Source organism: Stenella coeruleoalba (genome assembly GCF_951394435.1).
Source record: "Stenella coeruleoalba genome assembly, contig: scaffold_69, whole genome shotgun sequence".
Taxonomy (NCBI): domain Eukaryota; kingdom Metazoa; phylum Chordata; class Mammalia; order Artiodactyla; family Delphinidae; genus Stenella; species Stenella coeruleoalba.
In genome coordinates, this window is record NW_027645992.1 from 1,550,212 (window position 1) to 1,567,665 (window position 17,454).

At 44.0% G+C, this 17,454-nt stretch overlaps 1 long non-coding RNA gene across 2 annotated transcripts in view; it reads right to left on the reverse strand.

The window, feature by feature from the left end:
* Window positions 1–17,454, reverse strand: part of LOC307181408 — a 1,608,936-nt gene that overhangs the window by 1,536,953 nt on the left and 54,529 nt on the right. The window lies entirely within an intron of this gene.

Here is a 17,454-nt window from a genome sequence, read left to right on the forward strand (position 1 = left end):
TAGCTTAGGGAAATTAAAATCAAAAAGACACAGCCAACCCAAAGTTTGGAACGGCTCTGTTGACAAGAACCTCGTTTATACTACAAGTTCAACATCGCAGAAAGTGAAAAATGGATAAAGAAGTTGTGGTATTTACTTACAAAGCAATATCACTCAGCAATGAAATCTATGTCATCAGGCCCTTAGCAGCACAATGAGTGGATTCAGGTATGATGATTCTAACTGAAATATGTCACACAGAAAAAGAAACATCATAAGATATCAGTAATACACGGAATGGAAACTTGGCTACACAGGAACTGAATTACAGAACAGAACAGGGTCTCAAATTTAGAAAACCAACTTATGCTTGCTTAAGGGGAAAGGTGAGTTGGGGTGCTGCATAAAACCAGAGATCGAAATGAGCACAGATAAAGTTCCTTAAGCCAAATATGGAATAGACAAGAGCTACTCCTTGCTCAACGAAATGGACTCAACACCCCATATTAAACGCCTAAGAATGTACCTGACTAGTAAGTATCTTAAAACCTATGGATTACTATGTCTCCGAAAGAGAATCAAGCGTGTGTACAGGGGCATAAACGCAGCAGTGATAGGATTGGAGAGGTTCGTGAGCAAATGAAGACCCTTTGAAGTCATATTGCATGGTACCCATTCCACTGGTTTCAACTACCCAGGTTTTAGGTATTCTTCCTCTAGCTAAAACACGCATGTGGAACCCAGAGTATGATCAACCATGTGAACGGGAGACGTGTTCAAATATGTCTCAGTTTTCCTCCCCTGGTACTCGGGTGCAACATTCCAGACGCTTTACTGACACTCTCCCGACTTGGAGAGTCAGTCCCTTTAACCTCCTGTTTGGCCCAGTTTGCAATTTCTGCGGAAGATGAACAGGAATAGCGAGAAGCAATGAGAGGCTAGCTGGAGGTGTCTGGACGGGCAAATTTAACTCTCATTTCCCACCAGGAAGAGGAATTAACCAAAGGCTCAGCATGCCGGGCCGGAACCAGATTAGGGCCTGAAGCCATCCTGCGGTGTTGCGGCCAGGTCACAAGAAAGCGAGTTGAAGAAAGGAGCTCAAGGGCACTGTAATTCACAAACCTGCAGAGTTATAAATGACAGCTATCGTCCAAAAATAGACTGAAGTAAGGCTGCCAAGAGGACTTGAAAGCGGGGCAGAATTGCAGGAAACCGATTTCAGGAGGTAGACTGGAATTGCATTGAAAGCATAGGAAAAGAGGCAGAACGTCCACAATGATGCACTTGGCCAAAAAGGGCGTATGCGTTTTTTCCTGAATATATTCAGGAAAAAACGCATACGCCCTTTTTGGCCAACCAAGCAAGCTTGCAAAGGAAATCTGCACTACAATGAAGTCTCACTTCCCCCCGGTCAAAAGGGCCATCTGAAAAAAGTGTAAAATCCAGAAAGGCAGGACAGGCCATGGAGAACTGGGAGCCTTGTTATGCTGATGGGCGGGATGTAAATTGCCAACAACCACTCGGGAGAAGTGTATGGTGTTTCCTGAAACATCTAAAAAACAAAGCAACAGAGCCTAGGGCACTGCCACTTATGGTCCTATAGCTTAGGGAAATTAAAATCAAAAAGACACAGCCACCCCAAAGTTTGGGACGCCTCTGTTTACAAGAACATCGTTTACAGTACAAGTTCAACATCGCAGAAAGTGAAAAATGGATAAAGAAGTTGTGGTATTTACTTACAAAGCAATATCACTCAGCAATGAAATCTATGTCATCAGGCCCTTAGCAGCACAATGAGTGGATTCAGGTATGATGATTCTAACTGAAATAAGTCACACAGAAAAAGAAACATCATAAGATATCAGTAATACACGGAATGCAAACTTGGCTACAGAGGAACTGAATAACAGAACAGAACAGGGTCTCAAATTTAGAAAACCAACTTATGCTTGCTTAAGGGTAAAGGTGAGTTGGGGTGCTGCATAAAACCAGAGATTGAAATGAGCACAGATAAAGTTCCTTAAGCCAAATATGGAATAGACAAGAGCTACTCCTTGTTCAACGAAATGGACTCAACACCGCATATTAAACGCCTAAGAATGTACCTGACTAGTAAGTATCTTAAAACCTATGGATTGCTATGTCTCCGAAAGAGAATCAAGCATGTGTACAGGGGCATAAACGCAGCAGTGATAGGATTGGAGAGGTTCGGTGAGCAAATGAAGACCCTTTGAAGTCATATTGCATGGTACCCATTCCACGGGTCTCAACTCTGCAGGTTTAAGGTATTCTTCCTTCAGCTAAAACATGCATGTGGAACCCAAGTATGATCAACCATGTGAACGGGAGACGTGTTCAAATATGTCTCAGTTTTCCTCCCCTGGTACTCGGGTGCAACATTCCAGACGCTTTACTGACACTCTCCCGACTTGGAGAGTCAGTCCCTTTAACCTCCTGTTTGGCCCAGTTTGCAATTTCTGCGGAAGATGAACAGGAATAGCGAGAAGCAATGAGAGGCTAGCTGGAGGTGTCTGGACGGGCAAATTTAACTCTCATTTCCCACCAGGAAGAGGAATTAACCAAAGGCTCAGCATGCCGGGCCGGAACCAGATTAGGGCCTGAAGCCATCCTGCGGTGTTGCGGCCAGGTCACAAGAAAGCGAGTTGAAGAAAGGAGCTCAAGGGCACTGTAATTCACAAACCTGCAGAGTTATAAATGACAGCTATGTCCAAAAATAGACTGAAGTAAGGCTGCCAAGAGGACTTGAAAGCGGGGCAGAATTGCAGGAAACCGATTTCAGGAGGTAGACTGGAATTGCATTGAAAGCATAGGAAAAGAGGCAGAACGTCCACAATGATGCACTTGGCCAAAAAGGGCGTATGCCTTTTTTCCTGAATATATTCAGGAAAAAACGCATACGCACTTTTTGGCCAACCAAGCAAGCTTGCAAAGGAAATCTGCACTACAATGAAGTCTCACTTCCCCCCGGTCAAAAGGGCCATCTGAAAAAAGTGTAAAATCCAGAAAGGCAGGACAGGCCATGGAGAACTGGGAGCCTTGTTATGCTGATGGGCGGGATGTAAATTGCCAACAACCACTAGGGAGAAGTGTATGGTGTTTCCTGAAACATCTAAAAAACAAAGCAGCAGAGCCTAGGGCACTGCCACTTATGGTCCTATAGCTTAGGGAAATTAAAATCAAAAAGACACAGCCACCCCAAAGTTTGGGACGCCTCTGTTTACAAGAACATCGTTTACAGTACAAGTTCAACATCGCAGAAAGTGAAAAATGGATAAAGAAGTTGTGGTATTTACTTACAAAGCAATATCACTCAGCAATGAAATCTATGTCATCAGGCCCTTAGCAGCACAATGAGTGGATTCAGGTATGATGATTCTAACTGAAATAAGTCACACAGAAAAAGAAACATCATAAGATATCAGTAATACACGGAATGCAAACTTGGCTACACAGGAACTGAATAACAGAACAGAACAGGGTCTCAAATTTAGAAAACCAACTTATGCTTGCTTAAGGGTAAAGGTGAGTTGGGGTGCTGCATAAAACCAGAGATTGAAATGAGCACAGATAAAGTTCCTTAAGCCAAATATGGAATAGACAAGAGCTACTCCTTGCTCAACGAAATGGACTCAACACCGCATATTAAACGCCTAAGAATGTACCTGACTAGTAAGTATCTTAAAACCTATGGATTGCTATGTCTCCGAAAGAGAATCAAGCATGTGTACAGGGGCATAAACGCAGCAGTGATAGGATTGGAGAGGTTCGGTGAGCAAATGAAGACCCTTTGAAGTCATATTGCATGGTACCCATTCCACGGGTCTCAACTCTGCAGGTTTAAGGTATTCTTCCTTCAGCTAAAACATGCATGTGGAACCCAAGTATGATCAACCATGTGAACGGGAGACGTGTTCAAATATGTCTCAGTTTTCCTCCCCTGGTACTCGGGTGCAACATTCCAGACGCTTTACTGACACTCTCCCGACTTGGAGAGTCAGTCCCTTTAACCTCCTGTTTGGCCCAGTTTGCAATTTCTGCGGAAGATGAACAGGAATAGCGAGAAGCAATGAGAGGCTAGCTGGAGGTGTCTGGACGGGCAAATTTAACTCTCATTTCCCACCAGGAAGAGGAATTAACCAAAGGCTCAGCATGCCGGGCCGGAACCAGATTAGGGCCTGAAGCCATCCTGCGGTGTTGCGGCCAGGTCACAAGAAAGCGAGTTGAAGAAAGGAGCTCAAGGGCACTGTAATTCACAAACCTGCAGAGTTATAAATGACAGCTATCGTCCAAAAATAGACTGAAGTAAGGCTGCCAAGAGGACTTGAAAGCGGGGCAGAATTGCAGGAAACCGATTTCAGGAGGTAGACTGGAATTGCATTGAAAGCATAGGAAAAGATGCAGAACGTCCACAATGATGCACTTGGCCAAAAAGGGCGTATGCGTTTTCTCCTGAATATATTCAGGAAAAAACGCATACGCACTTTTTGGCCAACCAAGCAAGCTTGCAAAGGAAATCTGCACTACAATGAAGTCTCACTTCCCCCCGGTCAAAAGGGCCATCTGAAAAAAGTGTAGAATCCAGAAAGGCAGGACAGGCCATGGAGAACTGGGAGCCTTGTTATGCTGATGGGCGGGATGTAAATTGCCAACAACCACTCGGGAGAAGTGTATGGTGTTTCCTGAAACATCTAAAAAACAAAGCAACAGAGCCTAGGGCACTGCCACTTATGGTCCTATAGCTTAGGGAAATTAAAATCAAAAAGACACAGCCACCCCAAAGTTTGGGACGCCTCTGTTTACAAGAACCTCGTTTACAGTACAAGTTCAACATCGCAGAAAGTGAAAAATGGATAAAGAAGTTGTGGTATTTACTTACAAAGCAATATCACTCAGCAATGAAATCTGTGTCATCAGGCCCTTAGCAGCACAATGAGTGGATTCAGGTATGATGATTCTAACTGAAATAAGTCACACAGAAAAAGAAACATCATAAGATATCAGTAATACACGGAATGGAAACTTGGCTACACAGGAACTGAATTACAGAACAGAACAGGGTCTCAAATTTAGAAAACCAACTTATGCTTGCTTAAGGGTAAAGGTGAGTTGGGGTGCTGCATAAAACCAGAGATTGAATTGAGCACAGATAAAGTTCCTTAGGCCAAATATGGAATAGACAAGAGCTACTACTTGCTCAACGAAATGGACTCAACACCGCATATTAAACGCCTAAGAATGTACCTGACTAGTAAGTATCGTAAAACCTATGGATTGCTATGTCTCCGAAAGAGAATCAAGCATGTGTACAGGGGCATAAACGCAGCAGTGATAGGATTGGAGAGGTTCGGTGAGCAAATGAAGACCCTTTGAAGTCATATTGCATGGTACCCATTCCACGGGTCTCAACTCTGCAGGTTTAAGGTATTCTTCCTTCAGCTAAAACATGCATGTGGAACCCAAGTATGATCAACCATGTGAACGGGAGACGTGTTCAAATATGTCTCAGTTTTCCTCCCCTGGTACTCGGGTGCAACATTCCAGACGCTTTACTGACACTCTCCCGACTTGGAGAGTCAGTCCCTTTAACCTCCTGTTTGGCCCAGTTTGCAATTTCTGCGGAAGATGAACAGGAATAGCGAGAAGCAATGAGAGGCTAGCTGGAGGTGTCTGGACGGGCAAATTTAACTCTCATTTCCCACCAGGAAGAGGAATTAACCAAAGGCTCAGCATGCCGGGCCGGAACCAGATTAGGGCCTGAAGCCATCCTGCGGTGTTGCGGCCAGGTCACAAGAAAGCGAGTTGAAGAAAGGAGCTCAAGGGCACTGTAATTCACAAACCTGCAGAGTTATAAATGACAGCTATCGTCCAAAAATAGACTGAAGTAAGGCTGCCAAGAGGACTTGAAAGCGGGGCAGAATTGCAGGAAACCGATTTCAGGAGGTAGACTGGAATTGCATTGAAAGCATAGGAAAAGAGGCAGAACGTCCACAATGATGCACTTGGCCAAAAAGGGCGTATGCGTTTTTTCCTGAATATATTCAGGAAAAAACGCATACGCCCTTTTTGGCCAACCAAGCAAGCTTGCAAAGGAAATCTGCACTACAATGAAGTCTCACTTCCCCCCGGTCAAAAGGGCCATCTGAAAAAAGTGTAAAATCCAGAAAGGCAGGACAGGCCATGGAGAACTGGGAGCCTTGTTATGCTGATGGGCGGGATGTAAATTGCCAACAACCACTCGGGAGAAGTGTATGGTGTTTCCTGAAACATCTAAAAAACAAAGCAACAGAGCCTAGGGCACTGCCACTTATGGTCCTATAGCTTAGGGAAATTAAAATCAAAAAGACACAGCCACCCCAAAGTTTGGGACGCCTCTGTTTACAAGAACATCGTTTACAGTACAAGTTCAACATCGCAGAAAGTGAAAAATGGATAAAGAAGTTGTGGTATTTACTTACAAAGCAATATCACTCAGCAATGAAATCTATGTCATCAGGCCCTTAGCAGCACAATGAGTGGATTCAGGTATGATGATTCTAACTGAAATAAGTCACACAGAAAAAGAAACATCATAAGATATCAGTAATACACGGAATGCAAACTTGGCTACACAGGAACTGAATAACAGAACAGAACAGGGTCTCAAATTTAGAAAACCAACTTATGCTTGCTTAAGGGTAAAGGTGAGTTGGGGTGCTGCATAAAACCAGAGATTGAAATGAGCACAGATAAAGTTCCTTAAGCCAAATATGGAATAGACAAGAGCTACTCCTTGCTCAACGAAATGGACTCAACACCGCATATTAAACGCCTAAGAATGTACCTGACTAGTAAGTATCTTAAAACCTATGGATTGCTATGTCTCCGAAAGAGAATCAAGCATGTGTACAGGGGCATAAACGCAGCAGTGATAGGATTGGAGAGGTTCGGTGAGCAAATGAAGACCCTTTGAAGTCATATTGCATGGTACCCATTCCACGGGTCTCAACTCTGCAGGTTTAAGGTATTCTTCCTTCAGCTAAAACATGCATGTGGAACCCAAGTATGATCAACCATGTGAACGGGAGACGTGTTCAAATATGTCTCAGTTTTCCTCCCCTGGTACTCGGGTGCAACATTCCAGACGCTTTACTGACACTCTCCCGACTTGGAGAGTCAGTCCCTTTAACCTCCTGTTTGGCCCAGTTTGCAATTTCTGCGGAAGATGAACAGGAATAGCGAGAAGCAATGAGAGGCTAGCTGGAGGTGTCTGGACGGGCAAATTTAACTCTCATTTCCCACCAGGAAGAGGAATTAACCAAAGGCTCAGCATGCCGGGCCGGAACCAGATTAGGGCCTGAAGCCATCCTGCGGTGTTGCGGCCAGGTCACAAGAAAGCGAGTTGAAGAAAGGAGCTCAAGGGCACTGTAATTCACAAACCTGCAGAGTTATAAATGACAGCTATCGTCCAAAAATAGACTGAAGTAAGGCTGCCAAGAGGACTTGAAAGCGGGGCAGAATTGCAGGAAACCGATTTCAGGAGGTAGACTGGAATTGCATTGAAAGCATAGGAAAAGAGGCAGAACGTCCACAATGATGCACTTGGCCAAAAAGGGCGTATGCGTTTTTTCCTGAATATATTCAGGAAAAAACGCATACGCCCTTTTTGGCCAACCAAGCAAACTTGCAAAGGAAATCTGCACTACAATGAAGTCTCACTTCCCCCCGGTCAAAAGGGCCATCTGAAAAAAGTGTAAAATCCAGAAAGGCAGGACAGGCCATGGAGAACTGGGAGCCTTGTTATGCTGAAGGGCGGGATGTAAATTGCCAACAACCACTCGGGAGAAGTGTATGGTGTTTCCTGAAACATCTAAAAAACAAAGCAAGAGAGCCTAGGGCTCTTCCACTTATGGTCCTATAGCTTAGGGAATTTAAAATCAAAAAGACACAGCCACCCCAAAGTTTCGAACGGCTCTGTTTACAAGAACCTCGTTTACAGTACAAGTTCAACATCGCAGAAAGTGAAAAATGGATAAAGAAGTTGTGGTATTTACTTACAAAGCAATATCACGCAACAATGAAATCTGTGTCATCAGGCCCTTAGCAGTACAATGAGTGGATTCAGGTATGATGATTCTAACTGAAATAAGTCACACAGAAAAAGAAACATCATAAGATATCAGTAATACACGGAATGGAAACTTGGCTACACAGGAAGTGAATTACAGAACAGAACAGGGTCTCAAACTTAGAAAACCAACTTATGCTTGCTTAAGGGGAAAGGTGAGTTGGGGTGCTGCATAAAACCAGAGATTGAAATGAGCACAGATAAAGTTCCTTAAGCCAAATATGGAATAGACAAGAGCTACTCCTTGCTCAAAGAAATGGACTCAACACCGCATATTAAACGCCTAAGAATGTACCTGACTAGTAAGTATCTTAAAACCTAGGGATTGCTATGTCTCCGAAAGAGAATCAAGCATGTGTACAGGGGCATAAACGCAGCAGTGATAGGATTGGAGATGTTCGGTGAGCAAATGAAGACCCTTTGAAGTCATATTGCATGGTACACATTACACGGGTCTCCACTCTCCAGGTTTAAGGTATTCTTCCTTCAGCTAAAACATGCATGTGGAACCCAGTGTATGATCAACCATGTGAACGGGAGACGTGTTCAAATATGTCTCAGTTTTCCTCCCCTGGTACTCGGGTGCAACATTCCAGACGCTTTACTAACACTCTCCCGACTTGGAGAGTCAGTCCCTTTAACCTCCTGTTTGGCCCAGTTTGCAATTTCTGCGGAAGATGAACAGGAATACCGAGAACCAATGAGAGGATAGCTGGAGGTGTCTGGACGGGCAAATTTAACTCTCATTTCCCACCAGGAAGAGGAATTAACCAAAGGCTCAGAATGCCGGGCCGGAACCAGATTAGGGCCTGAAGCCATCCTGCGGTGTTGCGGCCAGGTCACAAGAAAGCGAGTTGAAGAAAGGAGCTCAGGGGCACTGTAATTCACAAACCTGCAGAGTTATAAATGACAGCTATCGTCCAAAAATAGACTGAAGTAAGGCTGCCAAGAGGACTTGAAAGCGGGGCAGAATTGCAGGAAACCGATTTCAGGAGGTAGACTGGAATTGCATTGAAAGCATAGGAAAAGAGGCAGAACGTCCACAATGATGCACTTGGCCAAAAAGGGCGTATGCGTTTTTTCCTGAATATATTCAGGAAAAAACGCATACGCACTTTTTGGCCAACCAGGCCAGCTTGCAAAGGAAATCTGCACTACAATGAAGTCTCACTTCCCCCTGGTCAAAAGAGCCATCTGAAAAAAGTGTAAAATCCAGAAAGGCAGGACAGGCCATGGAGAACTGGGAGCCTTGTTATGCTGATGGGCGGGATGTAAATTGCCAACAGACACTTGGGAGAAGTGTATGGTGTTTCCTGAAACATCTAAAAAACAAAGCAACAGAGCCTAGGGCACTTCCACTTATGGTCCTATAGCTTAGGGAAATTAAAATCAAAAAGACACAGCCACCCCAAAGTTTGGAACGGCTCTGTTTACAAGAACCTCGTTTACAGTACAAGTTCAACATCGCAGAAAGTGAAAAATGGATAAAGAAGTTGTGGTATTCACTTACAATGCAGTATCACTCAGCAATGAAATCTATGTCATCAGGCCCGTAGCAGCACAATGAGTGGATTCAGGTATGATGATTCTAACTGAAATAAGTCACACAGAAAAAGAAACATCATAAGATATCAGTAATACACGGAATGGAAACTTGGCTACACAGGAACTGAATTACAGAACAGAACAGGGTCTCAAATTTAGAAAACCAACTTATGCTTGCTTAAGGGGAAAGGTGAGTTGGGGTGCTGCATAAAACCAGAGATTGAAATGAGCACAGATAAAGTTCCTTAAGCCAAATATGGAATAGACAAGAGCTACTCCTTGCTCAAAGAAATGGACTCAACACCGCATATTAAACGCCTAAGAATGTACCTGACTAGTAAGTATCTTAAAACCTAGGGATTGCTATGTCTCCGAAAGAGAATCAAGCATGTGTACAGGGGCATAAACGCAGCAGTGATAGGATTAGAGAGGTTCGGTGAGCAAATGAAGACCCTTTGAAGTCATATTGCATGGTACCCATTCCACGGGTTTCAACTACCCAGGTTTTAGGTATTCTTCCTTCAGCTAAAACATGCATGTGGAACCCAGAGTATGATCAACCATGTGATCGGGAGACGTGTTCAAATATGTCTCAGTTTTCGTACCCTGGTACTCGGGTGCAACATTCCAGACGCTTTACTAACACTCTCCCGACTTGGAGAGTCAGTCCCTTTAACCTCCTATTTGGCCCAGTTTGCAATTTCTGCGGAAGATGAACAGGAATAGCGAGAACCAATGAGAGGCTAGCTGGAGGTGTCTGGACGGGCAAATTTAACTCTCATTTCCCACCAGGAAGAGGAATTAACCAAAGGCTCAGAATGCCGGGCCGGAACCAGATTAGGGCCTGAAGCCATCCTGCGGTGTTGCGGCCAGGTCACAAGAAAGCGAGTTGAAGAAAGGAGCTCAGGGGCACTGTAATTCACAAACCTGCAGAGTTATAAATGACAGCTATCGTCCAAAAATAGACTGAAGTAAGGCTGCCAAGAGGACTTGAAAGCGGGGCAGAATTGCAGGAAACCGATTTCAGGAGGTAGACTGGAATTGCATTGAAAGCATAGGAAAAGAGGCAGAACGTCCACAATGATGCACTTGGCCAAAAAGGGCATATGCGTTTTTTCCTGAATATATTCAGGAAAAAACGCATATGCACTTTTTGGCCAACCAAGCAAGCTTGCAAAGGAAATCTGCACTACAATGAAGTCTCACTTCCCCCCGGTCAAAAGGCCATCTGAAAAAAGTGTAAAATCCAGAAAGGCAACAGGCCATTCAGAACTGGGAGCCTTGTTATGCTGATGGGCGGGATGTAAATTGCCAACAGACACTCAGGAGAAGTGTATGGTGTTTCCTGAAACATCTAAAAAACAAAGCAACAGAGCCTAGGGCACTTCCACTTATGGTCCTATAGCTTAGGGAAATTAAAATCAAAAAGACACAGCCACCCCAAAGTTTGGAACGGCTCTGTTTACAAGAACCTCGTTTACAGTACAAGTTCAACATCGCAGAAAGTGAAAAATGGATAAAGAAGTTGTGGTATTCACTTACAAAGCAATATCACTCAGCAATGAAATCTATGTCATCAGGCCCTTAGCAGCACAATGAGTGGATTCAGGTACGATGATTCTAACTGAAATAAGTCACACAGAAAAAGAAACATCATAAGATATCACTAATACACGGAATGTAAACTTGGCTACACAGGAACTGCATTCCAAAACAGAACTGTGTCTCAAATTTAGAAAACCAACTTATGCTTGCTTAAGGGGAAAGGTGAGTTGGGGTGCTGCATAAAACCAGAGATTGAAATGAGCACAGATAAAGTTCCTTAAGCCAAATATGGAATAGACAAGAGCTACTCCTTGCTCAACGAAATGGACTCAACACCGCATATTAAACGCCTAAGAATGTACCTGACTAGTAAGTATCTTAAAACCTATGGATTGCTATGTCTCCGAAAGAGAATCAAGCATGTGTACAGGGGCATAAACGCAGCAGTGATAGGATTGGAGAGGTTCGGTGAGCAAATGAAGACCCTTTGAAGTCATATTGCATGATACCCATTACACGGGTCTTAACTCTCCAGGTTTAAGGTATTCTTCCTTCAGCTAAAACATGCATGTGGAACCCAAGTATGATCAACCATGTAAACGGGAGACGTGTTCAAATATGTCTCAGTTTTCCTCCCCTGGTACTCGGGTGCAACATTCCAGACGCTTTACTAACACTCTCCCCACTTGGAGAGTCATCGCCTTTAACCTCCTGTTTGGCCCAGTTTGCAATTTCTGCGGAAGATGAACAGGAATAGCGAGAACCAATGAGAGACTAGCTGGAGGTGTCTGAACGGGCAAATTTAACTCTCATTTCCCACCAGGAAGAGGAAATAACCAAAGGCTCAGCGTGCCGTGCCGGAACCAGATTAGGGCCTGAAGCCATCCTGCGGTGTTGCGGCCAGGTCACAAGAAAGCGAGTTGAAGAAAGGAGCTCAGGGGCACTGTAATTCACAAACCTGCAGAGTTATAAATGACAGCTATCGTCCAAAAATAGACTGAAGTAAGGCTGCCAAGAGGACTTGAAAGCGGGGCAGAATTGCAGGAAACCGATTTCAGGAGGTAGACTGGAATTGCATTGAAAGCATAGGAAAAGAGGCCGAACGTCCACAATGATGCACTTGGCCAAAAAGGGCGTATGCGTTTTTTCCTGAATATATTCAGGAAAAAACGCATACGCCCTTTTTGGCCAACCAAGCAAGCTTGCAAAGGAAATCTGCACTACAATGAAGTCTCACTTCCCCCTGGTCAAAAGGGCCATCTGAAAAAAGTGTAAAATCCAGAAAGGCAGGACAGGCCATGGAGAACTGGGAGCCTTGTTATGCTGATGGGCGGGATGTAAATTGCCAACAACCACTCGGGAGAAGTGTATGGTGTTTCCTGAAACATCTAAAATACAAAGCAACAGAGCCTAGGGCACTTCCACTTATGGTCCTATAGCTTAGGGAAATTAAAATCAAAAAGACACAGCCACCCCAAAGTTTGGAACGGCTCTGTTTACAAGAACCTCGTTTACAGTACAAGTTCAACATCGCAGAAAGTGAAAAATGGATAAAGAATTTGTGGTATTTACTTACAAAGCAATATCACGCAGCAATGAAATCTGTGTCATCAGGCCCTTAGCAGCACAATGAGTGGATTCAGGTATGATGATTCTAACTGAAATAAGTCACACAGAAAAAGAAACATCATAAGATATCAGTAATACACGGAATGTAAACTTGGCTACACAGGAACTGAATTACAGAACAGAACAGGGTCTCAAATTTAGAAAACCAACTTATGCTTGCTTAAGGGGAAAGGTGAGTTGGGGTGCTGCATGAAACCAGAGATTGAAATGAGCACAGATAAAGTTCCTTAAGCCAAATATGGAATAGACAAGAGCTACTCCTTGCTCAACGAAATGGACTCAACACCGCATATTAAACGCCTAAGAATGTACCTGACCAGTAAGTATCTTAAAACCTATAGATTGCTATGTCTCCGAAAGAGAATCAAGCATGTGTACAGGGGCATAAATGCAGCAGTGATAGGATTGGAGAGGTTCAGTGAGCAAATGAAGACCCTTTGAAGTCATATTGCATGGTACCCATTCCACGGGTTTCAACTACCCAGATTTTAGGTATTCTTCCTTCAGCTAAAACATGCATGTGGAACCCAGAGTATGATCAACCATGTGATCGGGAGACGTGTTCAAATATGTCTCAGTTTTCCTCCCCTGGTACTCGGGTGCAACATTCCAGACGCTTTACTAACACTCTTCCGACTTGGAGAGTCAGTCCCTTTAACCTCCTGTTTGGCCCAGTTTGCAATTTCTGCGGATGATGAACAGGAATAGCGAGAACCAATGAGAGACTAGCTGGAGGTGTCTGGACGGGCAAATTTAACTCTCATTTCCCACCAGGAAGAGGAATTAACCAAAGGCTCAGCGTGCCCTGCCGGAACCAGATTAGGGCCTGAAGCCATCCTGCGGTGTTGCGGACAGGTCACAAGAAAGTGAGTTGAAGAAAGGACCTCAGGGGCACTGTAATTCACAAACCTGCAGAGTTATAAATGACAGCTATCGTCCAAAAATAGACTGAAGTAAGGCTGCCAAGAGGACTTGAAAGCGGGGCAGAATTGCAGGAAACCGATTTCAGGAGATAGACTGGAATTGCATTGAAAGCATAGGAAAAGAGGCAGAACGTCCACAATGATGCACTTGGCCAAAAAGGGCGTATGCGTTTTTTCCTGAATATATTCAGGAAAAAACGCATACGCCCTTTTTGGCCAACCAAGCAAGCTTGCAAAGAAGTCTGCAGTACAATGAAGTCTCACTTCCCCCCGGTCAAAAGGGCCATCTGAAAAAAGTGTAAAATCCAGAAAGGCAGGACAGGCCATGGAGAACTGGGAGCCTTGTTATGCTGATGGGCGGGATGTAAATTGCCAACAACCACTCGGGAGAAGTGTATGGTGTTTCCTGAAACATCTAAAAAACAAAGCAACAGAGCCTAGGGCACTTCCACTTATGGTCCTATAGCTTAGGGAAATTAAAATCAAAAAGACACAGCCACCCCAAAGTTTGGAACGGCTCTGTTTACAAGAAACTCGTTTACAGTACAAGTTCAACATCGCAGAAAGTGAAAAATGGATAAAGAAGTTGTGGTATTCACTTACAAAGCAATATCACTCAGCAATGAAATCTATGTCATCAGGCCCTTAGCAGCACAATGAGTGGATTCAGGTATGATGATTCTAACTGAAATAAGTCACACAGAAAAAGAAACATCATAAGATATCAGTAATACACGGAATGGAAACTTGGCTACACAGGAACTGAATTACAGAACAGAACAGGGTCTCAAATTTAGAAAACCAACTTATGCTTGCTTAAGGGGAAAGGTGAATTTGGGTGCTGCATAAAACCAGAGATTGAAATGAGCACAGATAAAGTTCCTTAAGCCAAATATGGAATAGACAAGAGCTACTCCTTGCTCAACGAAATGGACTCAACACCGCATATTAAACGCCTAAGAATGTACCTGACTAGTAAGTATCTTAAAACCTATGGATTGCTATGTCTCCGAAAGAGAATCAAGCATGTGTGCAGGTGCATAAACGCAGCAGTGATAGGATTGGAGAGGTTCGGTGAGCAAATGAAGACCCTTTGAAATCATATTGCATGGTACCCATTACACGGGTTTCAACTACCCAGGTTTTAGGTATTCTTCCTTCAGCTAAAACATGCATGTGGAACCTAGAGTATGATCAACCATGTGATCGGGAGACCTGTTCAAATATGTCTCAGTTTTCGTACCCTGGTACTCGGGTGCAACATTCCAGACGCTTTACTAACACTCTCCCCACTTGGAGAGTCAGCGCCTTTAACTTCCTGTTTGGCCCAGTTTCCAATTTCTGCGGAAGATGAACAGGAATAGCGAGAACCAATGAGAGGCTAGCTGGAGATGTCTGGACGGGCAAATTTAACTCTCATTTCCCACCAGGAAGAGGAATTAACCAAAGGCTCAGCGTGCCGTGCCAGAACCAGATTAGGGCCTGAAGCCATCCTGCGGTGTTGCGGCCAGGTCACAAGAAAGCGAGTTGAAGAAAGGAGCTCAGGGGCACTGTAATTCACAAACCTGCAGAGTTATAAATGACAGCTATCGTCCAAAAATAGACTGAAGAAAGGCTGCCAAGAGGACTTGAAAGCGGGGCAGAATTGCAGGAAACCGATTTCAGGAGGTAGACTGGAATTGCATTGAAAGCATAGGAAAAGAGGCAGAACGTCCACAATGATGCACTTGGCCAAAAAGGGCGTATGCGTTTTTTCCTGAATATATTCAGGAAAAAACGCATACGCCCTTTTCGGCCAACCAAGCAAGCTTGCAAAGGAAATCTGCACTACAATGAAGTCTCACTTCCCCCCGGTCAAAAGGGCCATCTGAAAAAAGTGTAAAATCCAGAAAGGCAGGACAGGCCATGGAGAACTGGGAGCCTTGTTATGCTGATGGGCGGGATGTAAATTGCCAACAACCACTCGGGAGAAGTGTATGGTGTTTCCTGAAACATCTAAAAAACAAAGCAACAGAGCCTAGGGCACTTCCACTTATGGTCCTATAGCTTAGGGAAATTAAAATCAAAAAGACACAGCCACCCCAAAGTTTGGAACGGCTCTGTTTACAAGAACCTCGTTTACAGTACAAGTTCAACATCGCAGAAAGTGAAAAATGGATAAAGAACTTGTGGTACTTACGTACAATGCAGTATCACTCAGCAATGAAATCTATGTCATCAGGCCCGTAGCAGCATAATGAGTGGATTAAGGTACGATAATTCTAACTGAAATAAGTCACACAGAAAAAGAAACATCATAAGATATCACTAATACACGGAATGTAAACTTGGCTACACAAGAACTGCATTCCAAAACAGAACAGGGTCTCAAATTTAGAAAACCAACTTATGCTTGCTTAAGGGGAAAGGTGAGTTGGGGTGCTGCATAAAACCAGAGATTGAAATGAGCACAGATAAAGTTCCTTAAGCCAAATATGGAATAGACAAGAGCTACTCCTTGCTCAACGAAATGGACTCAAAACCCCATATTAAACGCCTAAGAATGTACCTGACTAGTAAGTATCTTAAAACCTATGGATTGCTATGTCTCCGAAAGAGAATCAAGCGTGTGTACAGGGGCATAAACGCAGCAGTGATAGGATTGGAGAGGTTCGGTGAGCAAATGAAGACCCTTTGAAGTCATATTGCATGGTACCCATTCCACGGGTTTCAACTACCCAGGTTTTAGGTATTCTTCCTTCAGCTAAAACATGCATGTGGAACCCAAGTATGATCAACCATGTGAACGGGAGACGTGTTCAAATATGTCTCAGTTTTCCTCCCCTGGTACTCGGGTGCAATATTCCAGACGCTTTACTGACACTCTCCCCACTTGGAGAGTCAGCGCCTTTAACCTCCTGTTTGGCCCAGTTTGCAATTTCTGCGGAAGATGAACAGGAATAGCGAGAACCAATGAGAGGCTAGCTGGAGGTGTCTGGACGGGCAAATTCAACTCTCATTTCCCACCAGGAAGAGGAAATAACCAAAGGCTCAGTGTGCCGTGCTGGAACCAGATTAGGGCCTGAAGCCCTCCTGCGGTGTTGCGGCCAGCTCACAAGAAAAAGAGTTGAAGAAAGGAGCTCAGGGGCACTGTAATTCACAAACCTGCAGAGTTATAAATGACAGCTATCGTCCAAAAATAGACTGAAGTAAGGCTGCCAAGAGGACTTGAAAGCGGGGCAGAATTGCAGGAAACCGATTTCAGGAGGTAGACTGGAATTGCATTGAAATCATAGGAAAAGAGGCCGAACGTCCACAATGATGCACTTGGCCAAAAAGGGCGTATGCGTTTTTTCCTGAATATATTCAGGAAAAAACGCATACGCCCTTTTTGGCCAACCAAGCAAGCTTGCAAAGGAAATCTGCACTACAATGAAGTCTCACTTCCCCCCGGTCAAAAGGGCCATCTGAAAAAAGTGTAAAATCCAGAAAGGCAGGACAGGCCATGGAGAACTGGGAGCCTTGTTATGCTGATGGGCGGGATGTAAATTGCCAACAACCACTCGGGAGAAGTGTATGGTGTTTCCTGAAACATCTAAAAAACAAAGCAACAGAACCTAGGGCACTTCCACTTATGGTCCTATAGCTTAGGGAAATTAAAATCAAAAAGACACAGCCACCCCAAAGTTTGGAACGGCTCTGTTTACAAGAACCTCGTTTACAGTACAA